The sequence below is a fragment of the Anastrepha ludens genome, chromosome 2, assembly GCF_028408465.1.
Source record: "Anastrepha ludens isolate Willacy chromosome 2, idAnaLude1.1, whole genome shotgun sequence".
Taxonomy (NCBI): Eukaryota; Metazoa; Arthropoda; class Insecta; order Diptera; family Tephritidae; genus Anastrepha; species Anastrepha ludens.
In genome coordinates this window covers 151,574,467-151,592,934 of record NC_071498.1, presented here as the reverse complement: position 1 = coordinate 151,592,934, position 18,468 = coordinate 151,574,467, and the positions used below count along the sequence as shown (strand labels likewise).

The window sequence follows — 18,468 nt, the reverse complement described above, 5'->3', positions numbered from 1 at the left end:
CAGGTTTGTGTGTGTTTGTTAGTTCAAGCACCACTCAATTTAGCTAATAAAAAAACATATAAATATATTAGAAACCAATAAAATTTAATGCAGGATTTATTAAGTGGAAAACTTATTTTTGACAACTGGCTAACATGAAAAATCGAAAATGCAAGGGAAAATTAAAGAAATGAAAAATTGATAAAGTAATCGCATTAGAGGGAATTTGACAGGCTTATCTGGATGTCTACGTGTTGGACGTTTACTTAGAGTGACTTAGAGAAAAGGAGGAAAAGAGCAAAGAAAAATCTGGTGTTTAAACTAAAACGCGCATACAAACACACCCCTCATAGCTAAAGAAAATATAGATAAATTCACAGCAGACCAATCAACGGACGCAACCGACTCGCGCTCATACAATTCCATGACCCTAATCTCTTTGCATGGAATGCTATTAAATGTGTGGTTGGCAGCAAAAGTAAAATCAATCCCAACCTTTCGCAATAGTTCTTCTATTAATATTAAATGGCTGCATAAAACATATTGACGTTCATTCCTTTTTGCTTTGTTTAGAAACTTTAGAGGAGGACTCTGTGTCTTTCTTAGCATTTCAAACGAAACTAATTTCCTTTCACATCCAATGTTGGCACTTTGGTCTCATTTATTTGTAGTTGGTTCGAGTGTGTGCGCTTGCATAAAAAATGGCTAAGTTACTGTTTCATATTTTGGTACTTCTAGGAAAATGGAATGGAAAAAGAAGAATTTGTATATTAAAGTATTATAAAATTTATTTATTTCAGATCTTTTTTTAAGATATTTAAGAGCACTATAAAACCAGTGCAGCTCACAGAACTGATAAGGTTTGCTGATCCACAAAATGTTAGATTGCTAAAGCAATGCACTGCATTGAATTGATTAGGTAACCCAATTCGGAAGGGTGAGAAGACGACACAACCACTTGTATCATCGAACATTCAACTGTCTGTATAAACAGCTATACGAACAGTGGAAATGTTATTTTCTTGCTTCTAGATATTCCATAGTAATTGTAAAATATTTTGAAAGTTCTCAATGACGATTGACATTCACTTGGCAGCGCTCCCAGAGGTTTAAGTACGCACTTACACGCATTCACGCATACACTCACTCAAAGTTGTTCGCAGTAGTTGAGTTTGCTTATACGCCAATGTGCGGTTTTCCTACTCACATTTATGCATTCATACACACGAAAAATACTTGTCGATGTGGAAGTGCTTGTGTTTGTTCATGTTTGCATGTATGTATTGAGGGGTACGAGTGTTTATTATTTACCAATTTGACATGAATCCACCTAATTTTGTAGCTGTAACTCGGCCAATCAACCTATTCGACAGCCCCAGGGGAGAAATTAGTCCGGCTGGCAAGCATTTCCTTCAACGGGATATTTGGGTAAAATGTTTATTAATAACCAACATTCGAGCGTTCGTATGCTCATAGTGAGTAGTGATGTTGGTTTAAACTCCCACAACGCGCGGCTCTACTAGCTAGGGATAATATTGATTGAGGTGTCTCGGAAGTTTTTTGTTAGTGGAGGCAAGCTTAGAAATTATTCAATAGCAAATTAAAGTTATATGTTTTTGGAGAGTTTAAAGGCAAAAATGAATTGGGGTTTTAGATAAAAATAAGATGGATTATACGAAAAATAATATATATAAGAATCTTAGACTCGAAAATGTTTCTCTATCACTTCCTAACACACAACTTTTCTTATAGTAATAAGATGTCCATCATGCGCGTCCATGGATAAAATCGGCCAAGCAAAAGCCGAATGGTGGAGTTCGTTCAGTATCGATATTGAAGGTTGTTCAGCAACATTTTCCGCTAAAGCAGAATTTTTCCCAATAGACCGTCTAGTGTTCGGTCCGCCACTGATTTTTTCACCCTCAACTGAACCAGCTTCCTGATAGTTTTTCACCAACCTTTGAATTTTCAATTCATTCGGATGATTATTCTCACAAATAAAAAATCACGAATTTTACGATATGTTGTTTTTAAGGGCTTAGGGGTAGTCAGAATTAAAAAAAAAAAATAATTTTTGTTTGCATTTTCTTAAGGGGTTACATGGGTTCAAAAGTTTTTTTGGCTTATTAATTTCTTCAACATCTCAGAAATATTATCCTAAATTTTCAAGTCAATCCGAATTATAGTTTCGGAGATACAGCCTTTGGAAGGTGTGCGCTCCAAGCCACTTTTATTGTTACTCAAAACTTTAAACGCGTTTTTCTCGGAACCGTATTTTCAAAGTCGGTTGTCAAATGTTCTCGAAGACTACTCAATCGATCTTTATGAAATTTTACACAGGTGTTCGAGATACAATTTACTCGTGCTTGGACGAAGGATTCTTTTTTCAATTACAGCTATTTGAAAAAAAAAAAAAATGTCAAGCAAATTTGACCGAAATTTTAATTTTTTTGGAAAAATGTCTGCTAAAATTCCAATTTTTACTTTTTTTCTTTCTTTCGTTCAAGCACGAGTTTATTGTCTTAACTAAAACACTTATTTTTGTTTTTTCAATTTTGATGATCCTGTCAGGAGTTATGCTGACAGCGAGCGCACCTTTTTTTCGAAAGGTCACCGACGTCACAATGGAGGAGTTTAAATTTTTTTTTTTTGAAAATTTCTGAAATTATTTTTTAAATATGTATTTATAAGACAGAAAAAAGTTTGAATTAATAAATAATTTTTACATAGAAAAAAAAATATTGAAAATATTGAACCCCTTAAAACATAACATCATAAAAATATTGTGTGAAATTTTGACTTATACTTTTCGACTTATTGAACAATTAACATAGGGCGTTCGGGCGCTCCGAAGCAGATAGCAAAACTTTAAATGCGTTTCTCTCAAAACTATGTTTTTTGAACTGGTGATCACTGCAGCTTATAAACCGCTTGATAGAGTTCAATCAAATTTATACTGCTTTGAAAAACATAAAAAACTCATGGCTGGTTCAAAGATTTTTTTTTCAAAAATTTAGATTTTTTTTAAATAATTATTTGTCTGTTTTTTTCTCGAAAATCTGAAAAAATCTTTCCTGATGCCGCCATATTTTAATTTTGGAAAAAAAACTTCAATCAGGCACAAGATTTTCGATTAATGAAAATAATTTCTCTTCTCCGATTGAGTTTAGATGAATCTCCAATCTTTTGAAATTCGAAACAAGATGTATTAATGCTATGTTTTTATTTTTGTAAAATAAAGCAATTGACTAGCAAGAAAAAAAGTGATTGGAAATCATAATTTTTTCGGGCCTCTGACTACCGCCAACCCCTTGTAGTAAGTTTCAATAATTTTAACGCGTTTTTCTATCGGTTAAAATTGTACGTCTACTTGAGAAATGTCAAGGTGAAGTATACCTAAAGCTGGTAGATGAATAGCGAAAAAGTCTTTTATAAGCCAGTGCATAAAATACATATCCAAGCGCCACTTTTGCGGGACTCTTTACATGACAGTGACAGCCACTAAGAGCGCTTCGCTGGAAAGGTTTGATGGACCCATATGCATTTCTGATCTCGAACCATAAGGTTGGCTATGATTTGTTTCATAGTCTCCCGAATTCATCCAATTAAGTAGATTGTAGTTCAAAAGATATCTGAAAAAACGCACTAGAATTAGTGTTTCATTCAGTAAACACAAAAATTAGAAGACTACCCAATAAATGCCAGAAAGTCAACGATCAGAATGATGCATATTTGTAATCCATTTCTTAAAAAAATTTAATTTTTTTTTATCACAAATAATTAATTTCTTAAATCTACACTTACCTTTAGTGTAACAAATTGCATCGATAATTAAGAAGGCAACAAATTTCAGTGAGCTCCTTTAGCAATCTAACATTTAGAATCCTCATCCTCATCCTCATGGATACTACCGAATTTGATTTGCAGTGCCTTAAGGGTTAGCGTGTTGGACATACATAAATTCATGTACACCATTTACGAAGCCTTCTAAATTTCAAATGTCGGTGCTATTGCATAAATTACCACATTACCTTTTTAAATGAATTATGGACTGCTTCCTGGACATAAAAACTAATTGTATAAATATTATTTGTTGCAACTACACATTAACTACCAAATAAACTTTTGAGTACTCATCTCCTTGTCTTGTCTTGCACCTCGCTTACTTCAAAACTATGAAAAGCAAAGAGAAACAGCGTCAACTTTTTAGCTTCTCATCATTCCACTGCTCATCAAAGTAATTGAGTAAAGCTACCTAATGACCGCCACTAATAAACTAAACGCCAAGAAATATGCTATAATCTAGACAATAAACGAAAGGTAGCCACCATAAATTCTTGCTGCCACTTTGCCTTATCTTTTACCTGCTAAAGGTATTAAATAACGCAAAAAAGTATGCAACGGTTTAGTGTGAGTCGATAGTACAATAAAAATAATTGCTATTCAAACGTTGTGTGGTGAATGAAACAGACGAGGTGATTATGCGGCAATAATAATAGTCAAGTTAAGCTGAATGCGTAAAAAGCAAAGATACTCCTGCCAAATGCATTAACTGTTTGCAAAACCACCCAGCGAATTATAAGGGTTGCAAGGTGTACCAAAGCCTTGCCAAAAAACCAAACATTTCAGATAGGAGGCAAAATGTTGCATCCTATTCTTACACTGCTCAAGGTTTTCCTCAACTAAATAATTTTACACAAAGAGAAAACATAAATGTCAATCCCTTGTCCCTTTTAATGGAAAAACTGTGCAAGTAAATCTACGAATAGCGGTCTGGAATGCCAATGGTTTAAGTAATCATACCGAGGAAGTAACAATGTTCCTCAATTTAAACAATATTGACATCTTGCTAGTGTCCGAAACTCATTTCACGACTAAATCATACTTTAAAATTGTAGGGTACGACCTTATTTGTGCAAAGCACCCACGCAACAAAGCCCATGATGGCTCAGCCATTTTAATTAGATCTGAGATCAAATATGAAAGTCTGGAAGAAGTCAAAGAACAATACTTACAAGCAGCCGGGGTTAAAATTAAATGTTATACCCATGAGTTACCAATATATTCTGTATACTTTCCTCCGCGATTCAATCTTAAAGCTGACCAATATGTTGAGATTTTTAAAAATTTTGGACCCAAATTTTTTGTTGGTAGAGACTTCAAAGCAAAACACCCTTGGTGGGGCTCTAGGCTCATCAACCCAAAGGGCAAAGAACTCGAAAGATGCATCACCCAAAGAAACTTTTCTATATTATCTACAGGTACGCCAACTTATTGGCCAAGCGATCCGAAAAAAATTCCGGACCTTCTTGACTTTGTGGTATACTCTGGCATACCCAGTTGTAAGTTAAGCATTCAGAACAGTAATGATCTCAGTTCAGATCACTCTCCTTTAATTGTTATATACAATGACAACGTTTATCACATTTCCAAGAAATATAAAATTCTTCGACCAAAAACTGACCTCGAATCTTTTCAATATTGGATTGATAAACATATTGATCTGAATGCGCCGTTAGAAACGGGAATTGAACTAGAAGCAGCCATAGAATCACTTACGAACCTTATTCATGAGGCCGCATACCTGTCTAGCCCAACAAAGGACCAACCCATTTCTAATAACCATTCCCAAGTCCCATCTGAGATATTGCTGCTCATTAATACCAAAAGAAGATTAAGGAAAGCTTGGCAGGAAAATAGATACCCTGCTCAAAAGAGAGATCTTAATAGAGCAAAGAAACAACTGAAATTAAAGCTTGCTGATTTTAAAAACCAGACTTTTAGCTCGTTTATTAAGAACCCTGAACCCACTAAAAATGATGATCACAGTCTTTGGAAAGCTACCAAATACCTTAAGCGACCAACCAAACGTAAAGTAGCAGTACGAGATTCAGTCGGCGTATGGTGTAGGAGTGACGAAGCCAAAACAGAGGCATTTGCAAAACACCTCTTTGAAACTTTTCAACCTAATTCCGTAGGTACCAACAGTGATGAAGTAGAGATATTGAACTTTCTCGAATCTCCATGTCAAATGGACTTACCAATCAGTAAGATATCAAATAATGAAGTTACTACAGAAATTCATAGATTAAATAACTACAAATCACCTGGATATGACTACATCGATAGCAAAGTAGTTAAGGCTCTTCCTAAAAAAGCTATACAATTCCTAACCATAATATACAATGCTATCCTTAATTTATACCATTATCCCACCCAGTGGAAATGTGCCATTGTGGTCATGGTACCAAAACCCAATAAACCCGAGAATAGTGTCAAGTCTTACCGTCCTATTAGTCTGCTGGTAACATTTTCGAAAATATTCGAAAGAATATTTTTGCAAAGAATGTTGTCTGTAATTGAGGATCATAACATCATACCTGAACATCAGTTTGGGTTTAGAGTAAGACATGGTACACCAGAGCAGTGCCACAGGGTCGCAAATGTAATTACAGCTGCACTGGAAGAGAAAAAATACTGTTCTGCAGCCTTTTTAGATGTTGAACAAGCATTTGACGGGGTATGGCACCAGGGACTTCTGTTCAAAGTAAAAAAGATATTACCAGCACATTTATATCTGGTACTTAAATCTTATTTAAGTGACATACACTTCTATGTAAGGCACGGGGATGCCTCATCTGAAATTTATAACATTAATGCCGGTGTACCCCAAGGTAGTGTCTTAGGTCCTGTCCTTTATACTATATTTACAGTTGATATGCCCAATTCAGAAAAAGTAGAAGTAGAAGCTTCATATCTTTTGCAAAATCAACTCCAAATTTTGGAGTCTTGGCTTAACAAATGGAAAATAAAAGTTAATTCGGAAAAATCTACACATGTCACTTTTACATTAAGAAGAGAGCAATGCCCTGCTGTATTTTTAAATAATAAACAAATTCCCACTAGTGACAGAGTTAAATATTTAGGGATGCATCTTGATCGACGCCTCACGTGGAAAAGTCACATTCAGGCTAAGCAACAACAACTAAAAATTAAAACAACACGTATGCACTGGCTGCTTGGCCGTAACTCTCAACTTAGCCTAGAAAACAAAATACGGATCTACAAAGCTATTCTGAAGCCCATTTGGACCTACGGAATACAGCTATGGGGAACTGCTAGCAACTCCAATGTGGAGATCTTGCAACGTTACCAATCGAAAACATTACGAAGCCTTGTTAATGCCCCTTGGTTTATTACCAATGAATCTATCCATAACGACTTAGGTATTCCTTTTGTAAAGAATGAAATTCGAAAATATAGTACTAGATATCTGAAACGATTATCTAATCACATAAATCCAGCTGCTATTTGTTTATTAGACACAACCAATGAAACTATACGGTTAAAACGCAATCATATCTTAGACTTGCCATTCCTCTAGTATGAATCTACTCAACCTATAAACTTTAAGGTAAAATTAGGTAAGTTATTCTTAAGTGATAATATTAACAAACAATGAATTTAAGCAATCTGGAAGTACTAATGAATTTTAATAATTTAAGAACGAACTGTACAAGTTAATAAGCTGTTGTAATTTCTATGTAGATTTGCACAAAAGCAAAACTACCGCTGCCATTATCTTATAAGATCTAATTTGCTGAATGTCTTATAGTAGATAGATTGCAAATAAAGTAAGTTATAAAAAAAAAAAAAGTTAAGCCTTAAATACTTAATAGAAAATTCATATCTTTATACTACTCATATGTAAGTAATTGATTTCTAAAGTTAGAGCGGCAAAAGTGGTCACTAAAACTGCTATTAAATCTGACAATCTCACTTTCTGTGTGTGTTCGGAGCGTTAACCTTCCTACGGTCTTCGGGTCATTTTTGACCCATTTCAGGAAAAAAATTAAGTTTTTTCAAGAACTAAATTTTTTCAGGACTTGATGTTTCGTGACTTTTTCTAATTTATTATATTTTATATATATTAATAAGCGTAAAATTAAAAAATAATAATTTAGGCTCTGTCGCGTAGAAATTTTTATACATCTACGACCCTCGGGTCAAATTTGACCCAAATCAGACGTTATTTGAGTTAAATTTATTTGCTAATTGCAAATTTTCGGCTCAGCGGTTGCATTGTATTATTTAATCTGCTTTTATTGAGTTCACAGTAAACATAAATTTAAAAGCACGTGCTTTGTTTGGTTATTCGACTATTTATTTCGTAACGATGAGTGATAGTGAAAGTGAATTCTCTTTGGACGCGTTTTCGGATGATGAGGAATCATGTTCTGAATTCGAAGATCATGTTGAGGTTGCAGATTCTTCCGACAGTGATTTTAGTGATGACGAAAATTCTCTTGTGCCTTCTGAAATCATGTCGTCAAAAAATGGTCAAATAAACTTTTTAAAAACCCCTCTTGTAACAAGTGCCGGGAGAACTTCAAGAGAAAATATTATCAGCTTGATTCCTGGACTAACGCGTTACTCGTGCTCACGAATTACCGAAAAAGAAATTTCTAGCTTTGAACTATTTTTTCCACCTCCTTTGATACGTACGATATTGACCTACACAAACACTGAGGGAAAACGAATATGCGGCGAAGAATGGCTGGATATTGAAAACATCCAACTATTTGCATTTATTGGATTACTAATATTAGCTGGCGTTTTTCGATCAAATAACGAAAGCTGTGAAAGTCTTTGGAACCCTGAAACCGGAAGACCAATATTCGCTGCAACTATGCCTTTGAAAATTTTCAAAAAAATATCGAGAGTGATTAGGTTCGACAACAGGGAAACTCGAAGTGAACGAAGATCGTTGGATAAATTTGCTCCTATACGTGATTTGTGGAATCAATGGGTTGAGACATTACCTAAGCTTTACAATCCAACGGAAAACGTGACCATCGATGAACAATTAGTAGCTTTCTGAGGAAGATGTCCATTCCGCCAGTACATGCCAGCAAAGCCTGCAAAGTATGGAATCAAATTTTGGGTACTTTGTAATTCAACAACGAGCTATATTTGGAACATCCAACCTTACACTGGCAAGGCAATCGGAAGAACCCCCGAAAAAAAATCAAGGCATGCGTGTTGTTCTTGATTTGATTGAAGGGCTAAAAATTATTGGAGAAACGTATTACGATAGTAGGAACAATACGCAAAAACAAGCCCGAACTACCACCAGACTTAGTGAACATAAAAAGAAGACCACTAAATTCATCAGTTTTCGCTTTTACCGAACAAACAACTCTCGTTTCGTACATACCTAAGAAGAATAGAGCTGTGATTCTACTTAGCACTCTACACCATCATTCAAAAATTAGTAATCGTCGGGATAAAACGCCAGAAGTAATACTGGACTACAATAAATGTAAAGGCGGTGTTGACACATTGGACAAAGCTGTAAGCGGTTACACTTGCAAACGAATGACAAAACGGTGGCCTCAAGTAGTGTTTAGTAACATTATCGACATTTCAGCTTATAACGCTTTCGTTTTATTCAAATCCGCCAACCACACCTGGAAAGAGGGCTGTCTTACAAAGCGCCGTTTTTACTTGCAAAACCTTGGTATGCAGCTCGTAACACCCTATATAAAAAAGCGACAAACTTTACCACGAGCACATTTTTCACTTGAAATTGCAAAAAAAAAAAACGCAAGGATTCTCAACTGGATGCACAACCATCCTCATCAGGTCAATTTGGAAACACGTCGGAAAAGAAAATAACTAAAAGAAGTCGATATCAACTATGCCCAAAAACTGATAACAAAACAGGATTAGTTTGCGATATTTGTAATAAATATATATGTAAACAACATTCTAAAACTATTACTTTGTGTACAAACTGTCTGAAATAATTTATTTCTTTTTTCTTTCATTATTAAATACACTTTTTATTTAAAGTTTTCGTTATTCATGAATATCTTTTTGTTATTGAATAATTGAATATTGTATTATTCACATAAAAATAAAATAAAAATTTTCATAAATACATTAATAAAAAAATATGATAATGGAATAAATATATTTGGATTTTGATTTTTATTTAAGATACCCATTTAATGGAAAAAAACTTAACAGTAAAAATAATCAAAAACCAAGTATAAACCTTGAAAATATAGTATTGGGTCAAATTTGACCCGAAGTCCGTCCGCGTCAGTTAATTTGAAGACCGTAGGAAGGTTAAAGTTGTGATTTTGTTTAAGAAGAGGGTGAATGTGCACAATTTTCAAGAAATTTAAGGCACTTTGACTTCGTAAATGATGCACGGCTATTGGGCATGGCAAAAAATATATAAAAGATTTGATCCGTTCGACGTCGTAGCCTGGGCGAAACCACTGAACAAAAATGTTTTCATTTTATTATTGTATATAGTTTAAAATTATATACATATGTACGTTAGGGTATCCTACAAACAAAAAAGACAAAATAAAAATCCATAAAAAAACAAACCAATTTATGCAATGAAATTAAAGAAGGGGAAAAGGAGATTAAATAATATCGATTTATCAATATTTATTTATTTAAATTTTATTTATTTATAGAAAAATATATTTTGTTTCTATTCAAATTGACTGGTAATTTTTATTACTACAGGGTTTGTTTGAAAAGTAGTGAGCCTTATTTCTTTTAAGCAGTTTTATTAAACCTTTTGGCTTATAAAACTAATATTGTTCCAAATAGGACCCTTGAGCGTCAATATACCGCTGGTAACGGTCCTTCCACTGCAGGAAACATTTTTTAAACTCATTCGCCGGAATAGCGTTCAATTCGGTTGTCACAGTTTTTTGGATCGCCTCGATGGAGTCGAAACGCCTCCCCTTCAGCTTTCTTTTCAGGCGCTGGAACAAGAAGAAGTCCGGAGGGGACAGGTCTGGGCTGTAGGGAGGGTGGGGAAGCACCGGAACCCCCATCTTGGCCAATGCAGATGTGCAGAGGAAGGCGCTGTGCGCCAACACATTGTCGTGATGGAGGGTCCAATTGTTGACGAGGTCGGGCCCAAAACGGGCGACGCGGTTTTTCAGCCGAAGGAGCACTTCTTTGTAAAATGCCACGTTTACAGTGCTTCCTGGAGGTACAAACTGTTTAGCTTTACCCACAATTTGATCTAATAACGTTGCTCCAACGATCGCTGCATTTTCGCCACTTCAAAATCCTAACACACTGTTAAAACATTACTTTTCAATCAAACCCGGTATTATTCAAAAAAGAAAATTATATTAAAAAATATAGGCAACTCATTATTTTTTTGGCCATAGAAAAAATTTAAGAGGTAGGATTAAAAAATATAATTTGTTTCTTCGCAAAATTAATCCTCCTTTTTTTTAAACCTTCGATTGGCCACTTGGACAGGGTCCGGCACTCAAAGTGTAACCAATTTCAGATCGCTCGCGCAGCTGATGCACGGGTTCAAAAGGAGAAGAAACGCCTTGAGTGAAATCCCCTACGAATTACCAATCAGATGGCGAAAAAACTGGTGCATACTGAAAAATGATCTCAAAGTCAAGCCTTACAAGATCCAAAAGGCGCATGATCTCACACCAAAGCAGCATCAACTCAGACTTGAGAGAGCAAAGGAGTTGCTTCGCTTGGCCGAAAGCGGTAAATTTCCGAACATTGTGTTTTCTAACTAGACAATTTTTCAGATTGAGTAAGCCGCTGTAACCGCAGATGGGCGTTCTCCAGTCGCTTTCATTAAACCTGGCGTCAAGGTAAATGCGAAATATTATCGGGAAAGTATTCTGGAGGTTGCTTTGAAGTCGTGGGCAGACAAACATTTCGGTGGCAGACCATACACGTTTGAACAGGACTCGGCACCAGGCCCGTGCACAGGGGGGGGGGGGGCTGTTTGGGGGTTCAAATTGATGTTGTCGCCGAATTAAATCTATTTCTAATTTTGCCGACGACAACTCACAAAGCAAATGTTGCTACTTAAGTAGGAACTGTGACATTTTATAAATTTCTTTATAAATCTCATAGTACTTAATCACAGAAGCATTAAATAATAATTTATGCTCAAAATAATGCAAAAATTATTTATAAATAACATTAAAATCAGCTGTTGTCGTTGCCGCTTTCAAAATATTTTTGGAGCTGGATTTGCGGCGACATTTGCTGTCGCGCAACATTTGCTGTCGCGCAACATTTCACCGTCGCTACGGCGTGAAGTGCTGGTGTCTATGTAGATGCAGTATTACGCGTATTCTATCAGGTTTGGCGGAAGCTCATTGCCGGAAAGGAAATAAAAAACTCACTTGAAGCACTCGATATTTGTAATGAAGATGCGTTTCCAAATGTTAACCAGATGCTTCGCGACTCCGATGGGTTATTCTCTTTGGGTTATTTTGGAGAGCAAAGTACGGTATGAAATATTCACCAGTTTCGATGCGCTGAAAAAAGTTTTTGTCCGCGAGTGAGTCAAAGTACCCACAAGTCACATTCGGGCAGCTTGCGATTCGTTTCTGGACCGTCTCAAAGTCATAGTCGAAGCAAAAGGTGTGACCACCATCGAGCAAAAGTAAATTCAATCTTAATTTTGTATTATTATCAAACATTTTCTACTTTGAATTCAATAAAACAATATTCCAAAATTTTATGGCCTTTTTCATTGGTTGCACTTCGAGTGCCGGACCCTGTATTTACATGCATTTATAATTCCTTTTTAAGTGTCGCAGGTATGCATTTCTAATTTATTACAATTTTCATTGGTCTTGGTATGTATTGAGTCACCTATAGAAGCAAAAATAATCGCTGAAAATATTTTGGTTTGTGAAAAGAAGCACTTTTTTGTTTTGTTCTTTATTTTGACGCATTTCCATGAAGTTGAAGTAATAAAGTTGCTTTCAATGAAATTTGTGGTAAAATATGAAATGATATCTATTTATGGATTCGGTGGAAGGCAAGCAATACATGTATGAGAGTTTTTGAGGGCTGGTGACATACTGGATTCTTGCATAAAATCAATAGTAACGAGTTTTTCAAGGAAGTTTTTCGCCCCCTTCCAGACAAAGACACCAATCTCTCTTCACTGTGCGTGCATCGGCTCTGGTTGGTTGTTTGACTACTATATTCCCAGGGGTAGTAATTGGTTTGTTGAAAAATGATAACATATCCAAACGAGTTGTGCTCTGACCCCTTCAACTTCATTGCAAATACAAAATGCGGTCAAAGTCATGAAATCCAAGATGTTGCAAAAGAAAGCAAAAGTCCATCGACTTGTTGGCCGTTGTGACATGAAATGTGTGACTATTTGATCCATTCAATCGATGCAGGTTTGTGTGCGTCGACCTCGGTGGACAATGACAAACAGATCCCTCAATTTGTGAGAAAACTTCAAGATGCATACCACAAAAGGGAAGAGTAGCCTACCAGATTGAGAGCGCCAATTGATACTCCACTTTTTAATATCAAAATTCAACGAGCTATTGCACTTAATACCGGGATTTAATCTAGAGATTATATTTTTTTTTTTCAACCCCAATTATTACATACATTTGGTCATATATAACTTTCTGTATTACATTTAATGAAAACTTTGAAAAGATGGCACCTATAATACCCCCTATAAAGTCCATTACTTAAAGCCACATTTTAAATCTTTGTGGCAAATCAGTAGGCATAAACGTTTTAAGTCTGCGTGCAGTGTTAGTTTGGTGTGAGAGGTTTGACATCCAAAGATTTGGATGGTTAGGAATCCGATTGTTATATCTTATGCTGATGTTGCCAACTTCTTTTTTGTACGGATAACTCTTCCAGATCACGATGATAAGTATGATTAGTATTGCTTTATTTAGGGTGGACCATGTAAAATTTACTGTTTGAATCGGCTATAAAAAAAAAAACTAATCAATATTTTTTCAAACTTTTTCTTTTATTTTGAAGGTTGAACATTGTCATTTATGAATGAAAAATAATATGGTTCAAATGACTGCCACGACTGGGTTTACAGTAGGTCATTCTATCAACCCAATTTTTAAGCACATTTTTGATTGTTTGGGCTCCAATTTCTTGAATGGCAACTTCGATTTCGTGTTTTAAAGCATCAATCGTCTCTGGATGGTTCGAATAGCATTTGTCCTTAACGGCTCCCCACAAAAAATAGTCCAACGGGCTTAAATCACAGCTCCGAGGCGGCCAATTGATATCGGAATTTCGGCTGATTATTCGGTTTTCAAAAACGGTAGCCAAAAGTTCGAGTGTAACTTTGGCAGTGTGACAAGTTGCACCGTCCTGTTGAAACCAAATGTCGTCCATGTCATCCTCTTCAAAATCAATCAAAAAAAATGGCTCGATGATGCCACTAGACCAAAAATCGCACGAAACAGTAACTCGTTGTGGATGCATTTGCTTCTCTACAGTAACGTTTGGAATTTCTGACCCCCAAATCTGCTGCTTATTGACGTAGCCACCGATGTGAAAATCAGAAAAGAAGAAGAAGACTCACCACTTTGGAAATAGATTTTCAATATTTCCCAATTTTGTTCAAGCGTATAGCGTCCCATTTCGTAAATGTTAAACCTTTAAGTAAATTATGAACACATTTACCCTGCCATTTGTGTTATCATTCTCAAAAAAATAGATGGTTCAAAAAGCAAACGCTATATGGCCCACAAGTTGGCAGTGCTTTCAATACTTTGCGCTTTAACGAGATCGTAGTTTGGTGCTTTATTTGGCGCTAACGCTTTGCATTCTGTCCGTTTTGTTTCCTTCCGCGTAAATTTGGGAATCAAAAAATGTAGTTGGAAAGGGGTTGAGAGAAACTCGTACATTTTTTTATGATCTTCTAAACTTTTGCTAAAGGGTCGAAAAATATTTAAAAAAATATAACTAAAGTTATTGTTATATAGCGGGGTATACGAGATGTGTTCAAAAAGTATTGCAAATTTTGTGTTTCTTTCAAAAATTATTTATTTATTCATGAATATCTACTTTTTCCCCTTGAAAGTAATCCCCATGAGATATTATGCACTTGCGCCAACGGTTTTTCAAATCTTCCAATCCCTTTAAAAAATCATTTTTTTATCTTGTTCAGCTCCTCCTTCAATGCCGTCTTTATCTCGACAATCGTAGCGTAGCGTAGTCCTTTCATGGGCCTCTTTAGTTTCGGGAACAAGCCAAAGTCACAGGGGGCCAGATCTGGGGAATACGGGGGCTGTGGCATCATTAGGGTGTTGTTTTGCCAAAAAGTCGCACACAAGCAACGATGTGTGAGCAGGGGCGTTATCGTGATGCAAGAGCCAATTTTTGTTCTTCCACAAATCTGGGCCTTTCTGGCGGATTGCTTTGCGCAAATTGCGCATAACTTGCAGGTATATATATAATAGGCGCACCTTTTCGGGTGTTTGGCGAGCTCCTCCTCCTATTTGTGGTGTGCGTCTTGATGTTGTTCCACAAATGGAGGGACCTACTGTTTTAGGCCGACTCCGAACGGCAGATAGTTTTTTATGAGGAGTTTTTCCATGGCAGAAATACACTCGGAGGTTTGCCATTGCCTGCCGAGGGCGACCGCTATTAGAAAAATGTTTTTCTTAATTTTTTTGTTTCGCCGAGATTCGAACCGACGTTCTCTCTGTGAATAGCGAATGTTAGTCACGCATGAACCCATTCGGCTACGGTGGCCACCGGTAATATTCCTTATTGACCGTTTTACCTGTGGCAAGAACTCATGATGCACAACGCCCCTGCAATCGAAGAAAACGGTAAGCAAAACTTTTACATTCGACCGAACTTTTTTCGGTCTTGGTTCGTGCGGCAGCTTCCATTGAGATGATTGAGCTTTGGTTTCTACGTCATAACCATAAACCCATGACAGGTCACCAATTATGACCCTCTGATAAGTCCACAGACTACTCTTTATGGAAGGGAGCAAAGTCATTTAATCGACCTATAAAACACGTAGAACCCATCAAAATAAACGACACCCAATGGGCAAAATCCAATGAGCAAAAAGCAAATTTATAATGATGGATCTGAAGATATTGACATCTCGTCAAATTGGATTGAAAGCGATGTCAGCATTGAGCCAGTTAGTTACGAAGAAGTAATGAGCGAAATTTTCAAAATGAAAATGAAAAAAATGCCTGGTTTCGACCTCATAACTGCAGAAATTCTTCAGGGATTGCCCAATAATTGTGTTACTTGTCTGTCTCAATTGATTAATATGTGTTGTTTGTTAAAATATGTCCCTATGTACTGGAAGACAGCAGAAGTAATTATGATTCTGAAAGTCGGAAAATCGCCAAATGATGTGCCTTCATACCGACCTATATCTATTTCTCTGCTACCAATGCTGTCAAAACTTTTTGAACGACTGCTACTGACTCGAATGTTGCCGATTATAGAAAACAAGAGAATTATTCCAACGCACCAATTTGGCTTTCGAAAAAATCTCTCCACAATCGACCAAGTTCACAGGGTTGTTAGAACCATAGAGTGTGCGATAGAGGAAAACTAAGTTTGCGCAGCGGTGTTCCTTGACGTCTCGCAGGCGTTTGACAAAGTTTGGCATACGGGCTTACTCCACAAACTAAAATTGATTCTGCCCAGAAATTATTGCGAAATCCTTTCTTCCTACCTTGATGGCAGATACTTTCGTGTCAGACTTGACAACGCCTATTCATCATTGCATAAAGCCCGCGGGGGGGTACCTCAAGGAAGCATCCTAGGCCCTCTCTTGTACCTCTTGTATACGTATGACTTACCGGTTCACGAGCAACACGTTACCGCAACCTTTGCAGATGACACGGCTATCCTAGCAGTTGGGGAAATGATCGAGACTACAACGACGAAATTGCAATCAGCGGGCAACGTGGGCAAAAAAATGGCGTATCAAATTAAATAATTCAAAATCAGTTCACATTGTATTCGGCCTGAAAAAAACAATTTACAAGCCAGTCTACATAAACAGCGTAAATATACCGTACGTCAACGAGGCGAAATATCTTGGTATAACTCTTGATGCTAAACTGCGTTGGAAGGTGCATGTCAAGAAAAAGCGTGAAGAGCTGGAATTAAAAACAAAAAACCTTCTTTATCTTATTGGCATATACTCTATTCTGTCAACGAACAACAAACTACTGCTATATAATCAAATACTCAAACCGATCTGGACGTATGGTATTCAGCTATGGGGATGCTCAAGCGAATCTTGCATGACTATTATCCAACGATTTCAAAATAAAGTGTTGCGCAACTATGTGAGAAATCTCGACCTCCATCGTGATCTTGGTATCCTACCCATCACGTAGCGAAAAAGTACGCTATGGCTCACATACAACGTTTAAGTACACATGTCAACGCTGAAGCATTGGCTTTGCTACAGCCAAATACTCATCGTCGGCGGCTCAAGCGTAAAACAATTTTAGATGGGTACCCAGTAGCAGCTGTACCTTATATATTTATACATTCATAAGGAATTTATGAATATTGAGGCATCTTAGTTTTTCCTTTTTTAATATACATATATGTTCAATAAAAATTGCTCGTTAGTATCTTTATTAAGTTGTACTAGTTGTAATTTCTAAACGTTATTCTGCTTATACTTTAAGAAGCGTTAATAAAAAAAAACAAAAAAAAAAGTATGACCCTCTGTAGCAAATTTGGGTCGTTGCGGACAGAGTCCAACCTCTCATTAGCAATGCTCTTGCGATGCTGCTTTTGGTCGAAATTGAGCAGTTTTGGTACAAATTTTGCGACGATTCGTCTCATGCCCAAATCATTGAAAAAAATCGAATGACATGAGCCAACCGATATGTCTAGGTCCTCAGCAACTTCTCTAACGGTGATTCGACGATTGGCCAATACCATTTTCTTCACTTCATCAATTTTTTCGTCTGTTGTTGAAGTGCTCAGGCGTCCGACATGCTTTTCGTCGTTCACATCTTCTCGGCCTTCTGAGAACATTTTGTACCACGGATAAACGTTGCTTTGGTCCAAAGTAGCTTCTCCGTATGACACAGTCAACATTCGAAATGCTTTCGCGCAGCTAATATCGTTTTTAAAACTAAATTTGATACAGGTTCTTTGGTCGATCTTTTTGGATAGATAAAAATCTAAGACGAGCCGAAACACGTGCAAGCAAAGCAGCTGTCAATAATTAACTGAACATTCAAAATGGCCGAACTCGTTGGCATGAGTGAGAGACATGAGTACCAACATATCGCTACAAAAAAATCGAAATTCGAATATACATAACCTGCGAAAATTCAAAATTCGCGATACTTTTTGAAGACACCTCGTATTTGTCGTAAATAATTATGTTGTGTGCTCGCTAATTTCACAAACTTACCAACTCTCTGTAATTCTCTTGTTTCTAACTATTTTTGTTTTTTTGTTTTTCATACCTATAAGAGTACCTTCGATAAAATGGGTGATGAAATGAAAAAAATGGGGGATAAAATGAGTACTTTAGAATTTATGACCACTTTCACCCAATCGGCAATTTTTCATATCAAACAGCTTTGCTTCTTTTTTACTACACTCAATCGCAGACAGTATTTGTAATAATAATAAATCTTTTCTAATTGCAGGTGTAAAGGT

At 36.4% G+C, this 18,468-nt stretch overlaps 1 pseudogene; it reads left to right on the top strand.

Annotated features, from left to right (window-relative positions):
- Positions 1 to 8,155: 8,155 nt before the first annotated feature.
- LOC128855354 (piggyBac transposable element-derived protein 4-like) lies at positions 8,156 to 18,464 on the top strand (annotated as a pseudogene).
- Positions 18,465 to 18,468: the final 4 nt, after the last annotated feature.